The following is an 18,578-nucleotide window of genomic DNA, read 5'->3' as shown; positions in this document are numbered from 1 at the left end:
TAATTGCTTCTTCAGTAGACTTCAACTTCTTGATGTAATTGTCATCGAACGTCACATAATAGGTTTGTTCAATTCTTTTAGAACGCTTATTCAAAATCCTGTATGCCTTTGAAGTAAGAGAATATCCCAGAAAGATACCTTCATCAGCTTTGACATCAAACTTGTTGCGATATTCTTTGGAGTTGAAGATGAAGCTCCAGGAACCGAACACATGAAAAAACATGACATTCGGCTTCCTGTTGTTGATTATCTCATAAGGAGTGAGAGTGAAATGCTTGTTGAGATAAGACCTGTTCTGAGTAAAACACTGCAGCAATGGCGTCAGCCCAGAAATATAAAGGAAGGGAAGCAAAACTTAGCATTGTTCGGGCCGCCTCACACAGGGATCGGTTTCGCCTTTCGAAAATTTCGTTCTGTTGTGGTGTGTAAGGGGCCAAGAAGTTGTGACTGGTGCATTTTTCTGCTCAGAAGTCTTCGAATTCTTTGTTCTTGATAAAGACCTTCAGTTTGGGAGTTGCCTCTGATTTGTGCTTCAAAAAGAATACTAAAGTAAATCGTGAGAAGTCATTAACAATAACAAGAATGCACTTGTTACCGCCAATGCTCTCGATTGATGATGGACCACATAAGTCAATGTGAAGCAACTCAAGTGGTTCAACAACTTTTGTATTTATGATCGTTGGGTGACTTTGGCGACTTTGTTTCCCCATTTCACATGCAGCACACAAGTGTTCACGATCGAACTTGAGCAATGGAAGTCCCCGAACATGACCACCAGTGACTAGCTTGTTGATGTCTTTGAAGTTGAGATGTGAGAGCCTTCGGTGCCACAACCAACTTTCGTCTGAATGAGCTTTGGACAAAAGACATATTGCTGGATTCCCTTTGATTGGTCTGAGATTCAAAGGGAACATTTCACCTTTTTGTTCAGACTTGAGAATGACTTTGTTGGATTTCTTCTCTATTATCTCTGAACCTTCGTTATCAAATGAGACTTTAAGACCTGTTCCTCCCACCAGTTGAGACACACTGATGAGGTTATGCTGCAACCCCTTTACATATGCCACCTTTCTGATTGTAAAATCTCCATTGGTTATCATCCCAGAACCCTTTATCGCTCCATATGAGTTGTTACCAAACATGACATTGCCACCGTTTTGAAGTGACCGAAACTCCCTTAGCTCTTCCTTCCTTCTTGTCATGTGACGTGAGCAGCCGCTGTCTATGTACCATTCTTTGTCAAACTGCTCGTCACTTATAACCTGCAAAAATTAAGCAGATTTAGGAACCGAAAGTTTCTTGGGTCCTCGTGAGCCTTTTACAGAAACAGGAATAGTAAGTGAAACAATAACCAGATATGTTTGTTTTATTAAGGTAGTTTCATCTTTCCTCTTAATGGTAAATACTTTGATTTAATTGGAGATAGATGCAGGTATTTTGGATTCAGGTTCGGGCGTTTGGACCTTAGCCTGCTTTCGGTGTTCATTTGCTGAGGAAATCTTCCTTTTTCCTTTCAAATCCTTTGACGATTGTGAGTTTGGTGTAGGACGAGAATTAGGCTTGGAAGAAGAATGAGAACAAGAAGAATTAGAGGAAAAAAATTAGAATGAGAATCTTTGCTGACTTGAGGTTCAAAATGACCCTTTCGGTTGTGGTCATTTGAGGGACCGAACCTCGACCTTCAGTTGCTGTTTGATGATGGACCGAAACTGTTTTTCCGATTGTTGTTAGTAGCTGGACCGAAGCTGGGTCTTCTACTATAAAAGCTTGAAGGGCTGAAATCAGGTCTTTGTCGGTTGTTGTTTGATGAACCGAAACCAGCCTTTTGGTTGTTGTTGCTTTTGGGACCGAACGTATCCTTTCGGTTTTGTTCTTCCTGTGGCCCGAAAGTCTTCCTCTGGTTCTTTTGGATTGATGGATTGAAGATCCTTTTACTCTTGTTTTCTTGTCCTTTTGGCTTGGAGTTACTGTCAGAGTGAGTATAGTGAGGATTTTGGGAACGCCAAAACTCCTTTCGCTCTGAGTGATTTTTCTTGTATCTCAAGTTTCTCTGCTGCTTTTGATTTTTCACCTGTTTCGGTTGTCTGTGAATATTTTCCTTCTATTTCTGCTTCTTAGCAACAGGTTCACTCTTCATGGAAGAGGTTTCGCTAGTTGAGGTGACATCTTCCACTGAAATCTCTTTTGTACCGCTGGAACCTGGAACGTCAAAGTTGGTAGGTTTATTCAATGGTTCTGCCACGTATCTCCCTTTGGCTTTCCATGATGTTCGCTCCGACAAACCAACTGTTTCATCTGCGTTGTCTATCGGTGCTGACCAGAAAAACTCATCACAGCCATCTGCATTATCTTCATTCACTATGGCAGTGAGTTCGGCTATCTGATGTTCGGTTACTCCTGTGACCTTATAAACTTGATTAGGAGTGGTTCGAACCTTTTGGTATACAACGGTCTTTTCTTTAAGGATTGGGGACTTATGTTTGGACAAACGAGCAAATTCCACAGAATTTTCAGAAATCAAGTTTTTGTGGTTTTCAGTTTCTCTTCTAATGAACTCATAACAATCAACCACATCCTCTACAGAAATTTCACTCATGTCATCGTCCTCATTAAGTTTAGATGCATTTTCAACATCGATTTTATTTTCCGAACTTAGTTTGGTACTCAACGAGTCAAATTTTTGTATAGTATCGGCCCTGAGTTTCAACTTATCATTTTCATCCAAAAGATTCTTAAGCATGTCCTTATGGTCTTTGGACTTTATAAAAGATTCAATTTTGTCCAGACCATACATATAGGTGGGATTAACATCACCTGAAGATACAACACTTTCGCAGTTGTATGCTTCGGTATCAATTTCATTCTCCTTTAACTCAAGGAAGGGCAGAATCATGCGATGTATCTTCTGACCTATTTCACAGTTTAAATGCAACTGAGTAATGTTAGTATAAAGTCTTTTTGCAATCAAACAAAAAATATTCCTCTGTTTTAATAACTTAAGATTGTCGCTTTGCAAATAAATGTTCTCATCCCTAGACTTAACCAGCTCCAACTCCTTCTGCTCTATCCATATCCTTCACTCCTCACTCTTGGATGACACCCTGCTTATTTGGTCAGTTAGATTAGAATTCGTGACACACGTTTGAGTTAAACAACTATCTAGATTTGAAATTCTTGAATTCAAGTTATTTAATTCCTTTTCATATGATGTTTGTGGAATTTTAAACGAAATGAAAATAGATTGTACCTTCTTGATCAATTCATCTAGTTCACTGATCTGCACACTGAGAGGCTTCACTGTAAAGCACACGTCCTCTCGCTCCTTAGCCTCTTCGTTTCCACCATCAGTGTTGTATCCCCTCATCTGGGATACATCCGACACCATCAGACATCTTCCACTAACATCCACATTCTTCGCCAAATACACCTTTCCATGAGAAGGCTTTCTCACTTCATCATCTTCTGAGTCAGTTGACCACACCTGTACGCCACCGAACTCATCATCATCTACCAAATCCTGCACAATAAGAGCATTCATAGAGGGATTAGTAGCAGCTTTCTTCCTCTTAATCTCCTCCAGTCATTTCAGAAGACTTGCTTCTTCATCTTTCTCTGCCATCTTCTTTAACACGCAATCTTTTGCGTAATGATTTTTCCCACCACAGTAGAAGCAACTGACACCAGAGTCAGCTTCACCCTTCACTTCCTTCTTTGATTCTTCAACCTTCGGCTCCTCTTTCACTTTCTCAGAGCTGTAGCTTCCCTACCAATTTCAGTTCTTGTTGGTAGGGAACTTCTTCTTAATGAACCTTCTAGGATTTGATAACATCATAGCATAGTCTTCAGCTGTTAAATCGTAATCTCCCAGATTCAAATCTTCTTCTTCTTCTGCTGCTGTATTCTTACCTTTGGACAAAAGCGCCAAAGACCCCAAGTTTGAAACCACGCTTTTCTCTTGTAACGCAATCTTTTCTTGGGATTTTAGAATCCCCACCAGTTTTGCCAAGGAATACGATTTGAACTGCTCGTGAGCTTTAACCATTGACACAACTGTCCTCCATTCGGGTCTGAGGCCATTTAAGAAGGCGACCTTCTGTTCGATGAGCTTTCTTTCAATGTCATGCTTGATCATCTTGCTGAGAAGATGATTGAACCGATCAAATGTTTGTGTAACAACCTCCTCTGGCATCTGCTTGAATTCTCCAAATTCAAAGAGAAGTAGGGTCTGAATTGAGTGCTCTAAATCTTCATCTGTGGAGTATAGCTCTCGCAGCCGATCCCAGATTTCTTTCGCTATACTACAAGAACTTACTAATCGAAACGTGTCAGACTGAAGAGCGAATCGAATTAGTCTCAATGCCTTAATGTTGCATTGGAACTTCTCCTTATCATCCTGAGTGACGTCTTTCACATCTTTTAATAGATCATTATACTCCTTTTGAGTTTTAATGATTCTAGAAGTGCTTGAATGAGCGAAAGGGCTAGATGTGATAGCTTCCCATATCGGATACCCGTTATCTTCAGATCCAATAACGTAATCTTCAAAGTGGTGCGTCCATAGTTCATAGTCTTGAGTATAGAGGATTAGAATCTTGGTGGTTGATCCGATGATATTAGAGATGTTGATGGGATTGGATTGAGAATCGTCCATGCTTGATCGTGTAACCTGTTATAAGATCAAACTTTGTAATACGTAATATTAGGGCAAGATGAATAATTAATGAGATACGTCAATTATGGAGTGACGGCTCAATAATTATCAATGAATGCGGCATAAACCCTAATCACTTCTTTCACAGAAGAGATGTGTATGAATTACACAGTCTCCTGCTTTGATACCAATTGAAGAGTTGAAGAACTCATTAATCGTTTAGATCTTCAAACAGGTTAATCACATAAATAAGAACAGAAAAATCAAACACAAGAATGAATCAAAATATGTTGAATGATTCAATAGATTCACACCTCAGCAAAGCTCGACTAAGAAATTCCGTTGTATAGGCTGTTTTAGGGTTACAATCAATAAAAGTATGCGCTGTGAATGATTGACTCCAAAATCTTTTGTACTAAGATGCATGCAAGCATCTATAAATACTAAACCCTAATAAATAAATCACGAATGGACAGGCCCAATCCGGATACAAAATTGGACTAAAGAACGAGCCCAAGACGCAACACATAACGGACCCTACACATTCTTTTTCATTGGATGTTTGTTCACCTCCTTTCGGGTTCTTTCGTCTTTCTGCTCGTCATGTGAGTCGTCGACTCCACTCAGTTTCTTGTCTTCTACGTCTCTTTTGATGATCATGCATTCTCCAGTGTCGTGGGTTTTGCTCTTGTGTTATTTGCAATATTTGTGTTTCTCTTCTTCTGTCCGCTAGGGAGTTTTTTTCTACCGCATGTACTTCCATCTTATGGATCTTGGGCTCATCATTGAAAAATGGGTGGAATCTACGAGATGAGTGTCTTGCATGTCTGCTATGTTAATCATGGTTTCCATCGTTCCACTCCTTGTGGTTGTGGCGGTAGTGGGAGCTGACTGATTCTTGTTTGAGGTTTGCATTCTTCTCCCTTGATATTCCTAAGGTATTTTTCGACCCTATATTTGAGCTCATCCCTAGATTTTGGCACTGTTCCTTTCATTTTCCTTGATAGGGTCCTGGTAGTAGACCCTGGGCGACGGAGCCCATGACTAGAAATTCCTCGTGACCGAGGACGCTTAGGTTCGCGAGGGTAAACTGGTCCTTATATGCTCGGATGGATTCTCCGTCTCTTTTCTTGCATGCCATGATAGAGTTGGCATCTCCTTTGACATTCCTCAAATACATGAAGTTGTGAAGGAAAATATACCTTAGTTGTTCAAAGCTGGAGATACTTGGCGGACGTAGCGCCTTGAACCATTTGCCGGCGTTTCCCGATAACGTCACTGGGAAGTAGGTGTAGTTAAATCTTTTTTCCATCCTAAGGGATATCATTGTCCACACGTAGGTATCTATGTGTTCATTAGCATCTGTCGTGCCGTCATACTTTGGGATGTTAGGGATCATGGCGAAATGTGGTATTTCATATTGTAGTAGCTTTTGGCAGAATGTTGAGCTCATACTTGTTACAGGTTGTTCATGTGTGGTTAGTTGGGTGCTCTGTTGACCATCGCTTGTTGTACGTAGTATGGGTTGTTGTACCCTTGGCCATACTCATCATGGTACTGGTGGTTGTACATCGTTGCTTGAGGCGTATATGATGCATGTGTGGAGTATGCATGTATCGACTGATTCAATTGTGAACCCAACTCCATTTTACCCGTAGTGTGTGAGGTCTCATCTGTGTTGGTGTGCCTTGAATGTTGTAGGATTGTCGCTGCATTTAAGGGTACATGCCTTGGTAGTAGTATGAATATAGGTTGAAAGATGGTTGTTGTGCGAATAGAGGGATATGCGACAAGGCAACATCGGGGAAGACTGATGACCTACAGGTGGTGTGACTGATAGAATGGTGCCAAGGGACCAGGCGCTAGTCCGCACATGTCGCATTGATGGCTGTGGTCGACTTACAGTTTTTTGTGATTATGTGGTCAACACTCTTTGAGGCATTTTGGAGTTAATTGTGGTCGTTTCCTCCATTGAGATGGATGGTAGCGGGCATAGACTAGCGATGAACCCTGCTGCGGGGCTAACTAGAGGTCGGTGTCTGTGTGAGCAACTGCCCTTCTAGTGCTGACGGACGGCTTCCGTCAAGAGACTGCATTGGTCTAACTGGGCTAGCGCCATCACCTTCCTGCCATATCGGTCCTTCATCAATCATTTATGGCGACTGATCTTGTGAAGTACTGGGTGCATGTCCAGATGGAACCAACTGCTGTGATATGTCTCTGGCTTAACTCCATCTCGTTGAGGGATGGGAATGAAGGTCCTGAGAATCACAATAAAGAAGACAAGATCGTTTGTCGTCGTCTGGGAGGCACTCCCGGAACGAGGCTCTAACGATCAAGTCAATTGGTTTCTTCCAGAGAAGGCGAAAAAGTGGTAATTTAGAGTTTAAGGGTCGTGTTTCATTGATCCCTTCTCTTGGAGGAGAAGGGACCTTTTTATACCTGTGGTCAAAGGGACAGATCCCTGACAGTCTCTTCTACATTTTCAGGTTTGGTAGGGATAGATGGCCTTCGATTGGTAGATCGTGCTCTCTATGTGGTTGTTTGCTATTGGTGCAGGTTTGCCAGGTGTGACGCCCTGAGCGCTACACATGTCGCTTTGGGATGCAATCGGTACTATTTTTCCTTGATGCTGATCTTGGCACTTGGGCGCCAAGGCACGAATACGGGATCGCGAGGGCGAAGGCGAGGGCGAGGACGCGACATTAGGCATGCAGCGCTCTTTGCCCAAACCGTCTATCAGACTGACGGTTCCATTATGTTTGATGTAGTCCTAGTGGGATATAATATCAATTTACAAAAAAAGTTTCCAAAAGTTACAATCATGAATTAGAGTATCCTGAAATCGAAAGTACCTAAAACCATAAAATCAACCTGTAAGCCAAAGCTTAGTGAGTTCCCCAACGTACCACACACAGCCAAGTGGACAAGAACATGCATATATGAGCCTTCAGCCTGACTGGTCTGCCTCGTAGGGCCTACAACCTATCTAGACCACTGTACGGGCATTTGGCCTAACTGGACCACCTCATAGGGCCTACAGCCAATCCCAACCTCCCGGGTATCTTGGCCTTCAGCACAAACCATGACCATTTCAACCCAACCACAATATCTATACATATGCAACATATAAACATAAATACATATCCAACAAGTATAGTTAATCATAAAGATCTACCAATCTATTATATAACCAAAAGAACATCATCCTATATACTTGCATACATAACCTAGTGGGCCGGCAGTGGTGTCGTCGACCTACAAGTATTGTGAGGAAAACTCACCTCACAGTCTAAAACATAGATGAACTGATCATTTCTCCAAGTATAGCCTCTATAGGTTACCTATATAATAAATAGGTACCCAATCTCAAACTACTATTCAAATTACCCAAAATGACCTAAAGTCAAACTTGGTCAAAGTCAATGGTCAAACATGAAAAGTCAAAGTCAAAGTCCAAAATCAAGCTGAATACACCCTGCATACTCTATATCTACACATGACGTAGAAAATGCCTTCTTAAATTATGGGACTCCAGTTTTGTACGTGCTTCGTACTCCCATGATACGCCCCGTGTACTTAAGCCAATCCAACTTCTTCATTAAGCACTTATTCCCTTAAATCCTTATGATCATAACTCAAATCTAATTCCAATAATCATCCTAAATCGTAAAGTTTCAAAATTTATGAGTTTGCATGGCCAAAAAGTGCCCAAAACCAAAACCCTCTCATTTATCTTACATGAATGAAAGGAAAGAATCAAGATTCCATTATTGTGATTCTAAGCACAAAAAAATGTTTGGAAATGCAAATCATGAGGCCTGGAATAACTCACACTCAACTTGACCAAGAATATGGGACAAAAGGACATAATACTAAGGACTAAGAAGATCTAACAAATCATTAACCAAGTTCGGAACTTTATACCTCTTGGATGATGCTTGAGAGGTACAACTCATAGATCTACATATCATGAAGTTTTCCAAGTAACACTACCAACTTCTTCTTCCTTCAAAAGCACCCAAAAACAAACCTTTAACTAAAAAGGGAGAAATATGGGGTTAGGGTTTGAAGGGAGTCGTTAGGAGAGATGGAGGTTGAGAATGGAAAGGGTTTATGGAGGTTAAGTTGTTTTCAAAACCATGAATTTAAGGTTTACACTTCAGCTGAGTATGCCCTACATACTCCTTATGTACGCATTGTGTCCTCAAAGACACCCACACCATTCTTTAATAACTTACACCCAGTGTGCACCCGACATAAGGACCATTTTTGCAATAATTTAAAACTTCAGTCAAGAATGGAAATACCTTCTTTGGTTAGGTGTTATAATTCTCCCCCACTTGAATCAGACTTCTTCCTCGAAGTCTGAAGCTGTGAATAGCTCTAGGTAGTCCTCCCACATCTCTACCACGGGTTCCCACGTCCATTCAGAGCCCTTCTTATGTTGCCACTGATCTTGACCAATGGTACCATGTTGTTACGCAAGCCCTTCGTCTTCCTATCCAAAATTATCACCACTCTCTCAACATAGTTACAGACCTCATCAACCTGAATGTCTTCCAAAGGAATCATTGTTGACTTATCAGCTACACACCTACAAAGCCGAGAAACATGGAAGGTGTTGTGAATCTGGCTAAGCTCCTCGGGTAGATCAAGTCGACATGCTACCCTACCTACACTGGACGCTACTTAAAACAGTCCAATAAATTCGGGACCCAATTTTCCCCACTTCCTGAATCATATTATACCCTTCCAAGGTGATACCTCTAGTAAAACCATATCACTAACATGGAACTCCAACTCGGATCGACATGTGTTAGCGTAAATCTTCTGCAGACTTTGAGCTATCTGCAACCTCTGTCTGATCTATGGGATAAACTATACTGTTTGAAGGAGCACCTAGGTCTTACCCATAAGCCTATGATGGACATCCCCCCAAAAAATAGGTGTACGGCACTTCCTCTCATAAAGAAGCTCGAAAAATTGCACACCAACACTTCCTCCGACTGAAATCTATGACACAAGATATCAACAAATCATAAAGTGTCCGAATGGTCCGCTCTCTCTAGCCATCAGTCAACGGGTGATAGGCGGTGCTAATGTGCAATCTCGTACCCAATTCCTTGTGGAACCTTTGTAAAAACCATGAAGTGAATCGAACATCTTGGTCAGATATATTTGATTTGGGACACCATCTTTAGCGACGATCTTGCATACATACATATCGGCCAATTTCTCAGCCGATGAACTCTCTTGAATAACTAAGAAATGAGCACTCTTAGTCAGATGATCCATAATGTCAGATATCACATCAAATCCTTTAGCTTTCTCGGGTAACATGGTGATAAAATTCACGGTGATTTATTCCCATTTCCACATGGTAAACTCCAAAGGCTATAGCTTTTTGTGTGCCCTCTAGTGCTCGACTTTGACCATCTAATAGGTCAACCACCTCTCCACATACCAGGCTATCTCCCTCTTAATGCATGACTACCAATAACTAAGTCTCAAATACCGATAAATTTTGGTGGCTCTAAGGTGTATTGAAATCTACACTTATGTGCCTCCTCCATCATAGCGTGCCTGACCCCATCAAAATCTGCACTACTAGAAAACAGCCTTTTACGACGGGCAATGCGTGTCGTAAAACACTCAGACGACGCACACATGCATGTCAAGGAAGGCCCTGTCATAATGAGAGACGACATGCATTTACGACGCGCAGTTACGACACGCATTTACGATGCTCATTTACGACACACAATGTGTATCAAGGAAGGCCCTGTCATAAAGGAAGATGACACGCATTTTCGTGTCGTCACCTTACGACGCATGTGTTTATGACATGCAATGCGTATCGAGGAAGCCCCTGTCATAAATGAAGATGAGACGCATTTGTGTGTCATAAACTACAGTAACAATTTATGATATCCATTTATGGCGCGTCTTTACAATACTCATTTATGCATAATACGAAAATATCTAAAGAAATATATACCAAAACAATCAATTTCATCCAATAAAAAGATATACATAAAGATGATAAACATATTCTTCAAAAAAATATGACAAACAAATATATTCTGTAAGGTAATGTTATACAAACTAAAAAGATATACACAAAGATGATAAACATCAAATTGCAACTAAGTAGAGTTGCATCTTGCCTTTCATAATTCTTTAAGACTAATGAACTCGTGCTCTGATAATTCTTGTGACCTGATCAGATAACAATCAAAAAATTAATATGCTAATATAATTAATCGAAGAATCAAACAACGAATGTTAGTTGCAAATACTTGTGCCAAATGTGAGTGGCCAAATGAGGGAAAATTGAACACCTGCAAGCTTTTTGACACCAGCCTACACACAAGCACATATACATATCAACATAACAAGGGACAATTGTGTAACACCTTGAAAGCATCTTTCTATTAATAAACATATGTTAAAGTTCTCAAGGTTAAAAGAAAAATTACCTCAATTAAAGCCTAATGATCTCATCACCATATGAATCTACAATCCACGTCCAATTCTTTTGAAATCATGTCACACATGGAAAAGAGCAACAACTTTTTTGAAAAGGAGAAGAATATAACAGCATCTGAACAACAAGTGGGGCTAAAATTGGAAATGTACATGAGGTTGCAATTTTCAAATAAATCGGTTCAAATCCCTAGATATGATATGATTTTTTAATTAAAAAATTGTTACTAATTAGTTATACTTTTTACCTTATCTTTGTCCAAAACACCCAATGTAAAAATCCCAGTAATTTGTAATGCAATTAAAAACTTTTTCTGCAACAAATAATAGTATCAATTAGCCAACAAGATAATAAAAAAAATTAATAATTACCAAATTTATGATTATTCTTGACTGGTATCAACACACCAATTGTTGTTAAAACAGAACAAATAAAATCTACATTGTTTTTGTTTCCTTACCTTTCTCAGTGATTTATAGTACTCTTGTGGACTTGTTAATGTAGTCAAGGCATGTTACAAAACTTTTCCACTTAGGTTTTGAGGACTGTTTGCAAAAGTATACAAATCCCATTCCATTATATACAATTCCAAATTCAGAAACATATATAAATGTATATATGATCTTATTTCAGTTTCATAGATTTTTGTCAATGAGGGTGCACACACTTACACACTTACACAGACTCACATATCTTTAAATAAGATCTAATTATGACCTTATATCTCTAATTATTTTTATTTTTCAGGGTTATAATATTAGTTTTCTTACCAACTAATTACCGCAAGTGCTTACATCAATTGTTCAATTTTAGCATCATCCTTAAGGCTCCCAGAAAATTATTGTTGTAAAACACTTTAAGTAACATTCTTCTCTACTATACTTCACTTTTTCTTTGATTGTCTCCTTGATCCACCAACCATCTACACGTCAACACAGCATTTAAGTCAACATATATATATATATATATATATATATATATATATATATATATATATATATATATATATATATATATATATAAAATTCAAAAAGGGATAAGGTGGACTAGGTCCAATCCTAACATACTCCCGGATAAATTATTCAACAAAAGTTATTTTGTGGAACCTTTCATGTTAACAGGAAGAAATCCAACCCACCTCCCATTCCGCTCCATGAATCCGAGCACCCAAATAGGAAGCTCACGTTCATATAGTCGGAATTGTAATCGAAAAGGTTGTAATCCATGGTGGTGTTGACTTGATCTTGTGGACAGATTGACTCGATCATATCTTGTCGAACAATCTTCAATATGGATGAGTACCTCCTATTGTATCATGAAAATAAGTTATGATAATCACTACAATTTCAAGAAAACATGACATATCATGAAAATAAGTTATGATAATCCTTGTCTACTAGGTCTTAACACGATGATCACTTCCAACATAAACCGAATTTACAAAACCACTCCCATGTATCAGCCATAACACGATGATCGCCTCCAACATAAACCGGCTTTTGCTCCTCAACATGTACGCCACTTGGCAAATCAGACAGAAGAGGCTCTGCATATTTCAATAATTCCTCAAGTTCAACCTCTGATGCAACAAGTACAATCCTAGGAGCAACGTAGTTTGCCTGAAATTTTCAAACAATATAAAATACAAAGAATATAAAATACAAATAATGTATAGTTGTCTAGTTTAAGTACTTAACACATTAAGCTCAAAAAATGAAAAATAAACTGCCCCTAAATCTATGAGTATGATTTACAGCTACAAATTCTTCCAAAATTGAACTGTTTAATCTATTTAATGAGCCTTCTGATGCAAGAAGAGGATTGGCTAATGCACCAGAATGAATTGCATCTAACAACAAGGTTTTTGGATTGTTGGCGTATTCACTGATCTCAGCTTTCACTTTCTTGATCTGTAAAACAATATAATATAAATTTTAAGAAGTAATCTAAAAGAAAACCCAAGAAAGGAACTAGAAAGAAAGGAAAATAGGCAAACAGATACCTGATCTTTGACTTCCCAATCCAAGAACACTTGATTCCTTGCAGAGTCAACAAGTAACTCCACCATTTAAGGAAGATAAGACTTTAAAGCATCATAACTGTAACCCATTTGCTCCCTAGAAGTAGAAGTATTAACATTCCCCCAATGGCTTCCACTTCTCTCACAACTATCAATTGGTTTCTGTTAGCTATGCTTTTGAAAGCAATACGTTCTAGAAGATGTGTGGCTCCAAATGAAATTGGTGTTTCATACATTGAGCTAGAATTCACATACAACCCAATGGAAGCTACATGATTATGTTCCAATAATCAGGCACATGAGATGACGACATGAAATACCTTGGTGATATAGGAATAAGGAAAATAGTTGCTTACTGCTGAAGTTTCAGAGGCAATTCCGACTCTATTTTGGAGGGTTGTGATTTTGGTCTTTTCTTGTTTCAACATGATCAGGTAGAGAGGATAGGAATTAAATTCCCTTAAGTGGAAAGTCTAGAGAAGGGAGGCTGGAAGAACTTCCTCCTGTAAACCAACGAAAGATACCCCTTCAAGATGATTTGGCTGCAACTGCACTTGAACTTGCAAACCTGGCCAAGAAAAAAAACAAAATTTGAAAATTTGACAAAACAAAAAAATTGAAATATGCACCTCATTTATGTGAAAAAAAATGTACTCATTTAACTTAAGAAGGTGTGGCCATATGTATGACATTTCTTTTCCCAAATTCCCTGAAGAATCTAAACTTCTAAACCAATAATTGTAAGCTGAAATGGTGAAATCAAGTTGTTTTCAGAGATGAGAAGTAGATGTAGGAAAAATACCGAGGTATAAAGGAGAAATCGAAAGTACCAGGTGAAATCGTTGATGCAGGAAAAAATCATATGCCTTTTTTCTTGATTTAGAAGATGAAGTCGAGATATGAATGAGAAATTGTGTTTCCTCTTATTGTTGAACGACTTAAGAAATAGGGCAGAGTAAAAGCATCATTTTCATACCTTGGTGCAATCAAACCTAGCGATTGCAAACCTGAGGACTCTTAGTAGATGGAGTAGGGTGGAGGGGAAGTGGACAAGTGAGCTTCAAGAGTCGATACTAATGTAACGATGATGATAGACTACTTGTCGTTCTTCTATGATGAGTATGAGAGAGATTAAATGATATGTGTGTAGTCGCCAATGTTGTAGCATGAGGAGTCACAACACCATTGCGGTGGAGGAGTCGTAGTTGCTGAACGATGTTGCGATCGATAGAGAAGCGAATGGGGCGTAAGTCTCCGATTAAAATAAGCCCTAGCTTACGTTGTGCAGGCTTGAAGAGTCGGTGTGGGTTGGAGGTAGTGGAGGTGGGTGAGGGGCGGAGACGAAGGAGATGAGATGCTAGAGAACAGATTGATACGAATGTAGGAGAAGAAAACGGTGTTTAAAATTTTTGGGGATTTCATTTTCCCTCTAAGAAGAGAGAAACGCGCTTCTTAAAAAATAATATAAAACGAGATTCACAGAGGACGCGCATTTTAGTTAAAGTGCCCTCCGTCTTTTTAATTTTTTTCACATGAGACACTAATTTATGGGCATGCAATAATGCATGACCTAGATCCTTAAATTTTTTTAAGTGATGACACTTTTATAATGTCACTCTCTTTTGCATAACATAAATCAATGAGTGTCATATTTTGTGCGTCATAAAAGGGTCTTTTCTTGTAATGCTGGGACCCAAACCCGGTGACACTGTGTCAACAATCCACGGGTATCGGTGCCAAACCTACTAATTTGACCTCTGATTCTCTTCGTCTTCCAGTGGTCACTTGTGATTCCCTCAGCCTGATCCTACTAGATCAACGCCAAGAGTGGTGAATCAATAGAAATCATCATACATAAAACCCCCAACAAAAATATTAGTCGTCTTGCGACTCAAAGCATCAACGACCACATTTTCTTTCTCGGATGAGAAAGAATCTCGCAGTCATAATCGTTTACCACGTCAAGCGATCTACGACATCTCATATTCACATTCGACTGATCCATGAGATATCTCAGACTCTTGTGATCCATTTAGATGGTACGTCAGTACCCATATAGATAATGTCGCGAAATACTAAGGGTAAACACCACAACCCTATCCAAATCATGCGTCATATACTGAACCACATGTGGCTTCAGATGCCTAGAAGCATACACAATAACTCTCCCTTGATTCATGAGTACTACCCCCAAACATGTGATAGAAGCATCACAGTATACATAAAAATCATCTACACCCTTAGGAAGGGTCAACACCGGGGCCTCACATAATTTTTGTCTCAGAGTCTCGAATGCAGCCTGCTGCTAAGTCCCCTAACGAATATCCATGCCCTTCCTCATCAGATGGGTGAGGGATACAACAAGCTTGGAGAAATTCTGAATAATCCTCTAACAATAGCCTCCTAAACCGAGAAAAATCCTAATCTTTAAGGGAAATTTCAGGACCTCCCACTGCATACCTGCCTCTATCTTGGCCGGGTCGACCAAACTCCCATCTTTGTTAATGAGGTGTCCCAAGAACTACACCTCCCTTAACCAAAACTCACACTTTGAGAACTTGGCATAAAGCCTCTCCCTCCTCAAAACTCCTAGTAGCTCTCAAAGGTGCTTATCATGCTGCTCTTTGGTCTTGGAATAGACTATGATACAATAAAAAAAAACAATGACAAAACCATCGAGCATAGGCTAGCATACCGGATTCATCAAATCCATAAATGCCATTGGTGCATTTGTGCGCCCAAACCACATCACCACGAACTCCTAATGAGCATAACCAGTTCGAAACAGTGTCTTATCCACGTTCTCCTCTCTCAGTCTCATCTGATGATACCCAGACCTCAAATCGATATTGGAGAAGCAAGATGCACCCTACAGCTGGTCAAATATATCATCATTCCGTGAAAATAGGTAACGGTTCTACACCGTCAATTTTTCCAGCTCCCAGTAATCAATTCACATCTAGTTTGAACCGTCCTTCTTTTTCACGAACAAAATCGGTGCTCTTTATGGCGAACTGCTTGGTCGGATAAACTACTTGCCCAATAGCTCTTGGAGATGAGAGGACAACTCATGCATCTCAGGCGGTGCTAATCGGTATGGTGTCTTAGCGATCGGAGCGGCACTGGGAACCAAGTCAATCCTGAACTCAACCTGTGTCGTAGGAGGCACACCAGGTAAATCCTCCAGGAATATATCAGGAAACTATCTAACTATAGGAACATCTGAAACCGAATCCCCCCCTTTGAACCTGAGTATCAATCACGTAAGTGAGACAACCCGAACATCCATGTTGCAAATACTCCCAAGCCCTAGCAGCTGAACAAATGGCCGAACCAACCTTGGTACTCTCGCTATAAATAATTAGTTCTACCCCACTTGGGGTTCAAACTACCACCGACTGTTCATCACAGTTAATCATGGCACCAAATCTGCTCAACCAATTCATCCCTACTATCACACACACGTCCATCATGGGGATAGGATTCAAATCGATTGGGTAAGACACCCTGAATATCTCTAAGACACAATCTCCTAAATTTCACGATGTAGAAACCTCGTGCTCGTTGGCAATGGAAACTCGCAACGGACACCCCAGAACTGCAAGTGTCATATCGAAACTCCTACTAAATGACTGAGACACAAAATACCGACTTGCACTTGAGTCAAAAAGCACAAGAGCATGCAAGGAATTCACTATGAATGTACCTACCAGAAATACAATAACATGCAGATAATAAAATATCTCGAAAGAATAATAAATAAGATCATAACAATAACGATATCAGGCGCAAGAACGACCCTTTGCCTTCGCGCCTCAACTCTCGCTTGTCGTCCATCTATAAACCTTATAGTGGTCGGGGCTGGTGCGTGCATGGGCCTAGTAGCAAGAAAAGGACATGGGGCCTTCACATAGCCTAACTGATTACAACGATAACAAATCCTGGTACCCATAGACGGAGCATGGTGACAACATTTCCTCACATTATGCCCTCTCTTGCCATGCTTGTGGCACCCAGTAGCTCATCGGCATGTGCCTTCACATACTTACCACAAGTGTAACCCCTATTACCTCCATATCGAGTATTACTGGGCCTAGATTGTCACACCCCAAAACCACGAACGACGGAAACGTTCAGGGGTGGAGGACGTCATGTATAGTATCACAACAGTGTAAAATAGTAAACAAGCAACAACGTCATCCATTGCATTATTAGTAAAGTTTTAATACATGTGTGTTCTTTCATTGTAATAAGACACCAAAATATACAATCAAAATAAAAGACGAGACTTGTCTGCTCCGTCTTCTCAAAACCTTGCCACCGAACCTGTCTACTGATGACCTGAGAATACAAGTTATTTTGAAAGATAGTATCAGCTTTAAAGCTGGTGAATTCATAAGTGTTTAAGTGTCATTGTCTTGCTTACTAAAAGCTGTTTTAAAAGTCATGTAAACCTTTAAATGAAAATGTTGATGTAAGTATGAAAAGCCCTAGAAAATCCCTTATTTTCTATTAGTTTGAGATGTAGTCTTCTACCAAGACCCGAATGTTTTGTTATAATGAAGTAGTCTTCTACCAAGACTTAAATGTTCTGCAAGTAAAATGATAGCTTTTCCTTTCTATTAACTAGTACTAAAAGTACTTAGTCTAACTCATCGTTTATGTGAAAGTATCACAAAATAAAGTAAACAGGAAAAAGTACTAATGTAAGTGTTATCCCGAGGTACTAGGGCTAACACGCCATCGCGTAAAGCGAAACGTATAACCTATCACAAAATAAAGTAAATAGGAAAGTATACTAAAGTAAATATTAACCTGAGGTATTAGGGCTAACACGACGTATGTAACTGTTATCCCGAGGTACTAGGGCTAACAAGACATATATAACCTAATGAACATCTGAAGATTGTCCAATTGTCCTCTGTAGCAGCAGCAGGGCGGAGGAAGGGTTAGTCCCGTAAAGGTACTCCTAGTATAAGTAATAACCTAATTATCATCCGAAGATTTTCATTTCATCCTCTATTGCAGCAGTAGGATGGAGGAATGGTTAGTTCTGATATCAATCTATCTATTATAAGTGATAACCTTAGACATCCGTAGATGTTCATCACCCACTGTTGCTAACAGCTGGGTTCCGGAATGGTTAGTCCCGTCTCGGGATAGGGTCTCTTCTAGATATCCCGAGGTACTAGGGATAAGGTCCTATCTAGATATCCCGAGGTACTAGGGATAGGCAGGAAGATTTACACAGAAGGTACTAATAAATCATCCTCGCAATTCGAGATACAAGTATTCATGTTAATATACACAGGTAATTGTATCTACGTAAAGGTACTCATGTAATGTGTTCATGTAAGCGTATTCATGTATCATGTAAGTATATGTAAACGTACTCATGTATCATGTAATCAAATGTA

General features: G+C 39.7%; 1 pseudogene; it reads right to left on the bottom strand.

Moving 5' to 3' along the window:
• Positions 1 to 10,615: 10,615 nt before the first annotated feature.
• The window catches only part of LOC145095795 (mitochondrial-processing peptidase subunit alpha-like), a 67,010-nt pseudogene continuing 59,047 nt past the window's right edge, over positions 10,616 to 18,578 (bottom strand).

This window comes from Lactuca serriola, chromosome 3 (assembly GCF_051521515.1).
Source record: "Lactuca serriola cultivar US96UC23 chromosome 3, Lser_US96UC23_V15, whole genome shotgun sequence".
In the NCBI taxonomy this organism is placed as follows: Eukaryota; Viridiplantae; Streptophyta; class Magnoliopsida; order Asterales; family Asteraceae; genus Lactuca; species Lactuca serriola.
The sequence above is the reverse complement of the archived record's forward strand: the minus strand, read 5'-3'. Positions and strand labels throughout refer to the sequence as shown.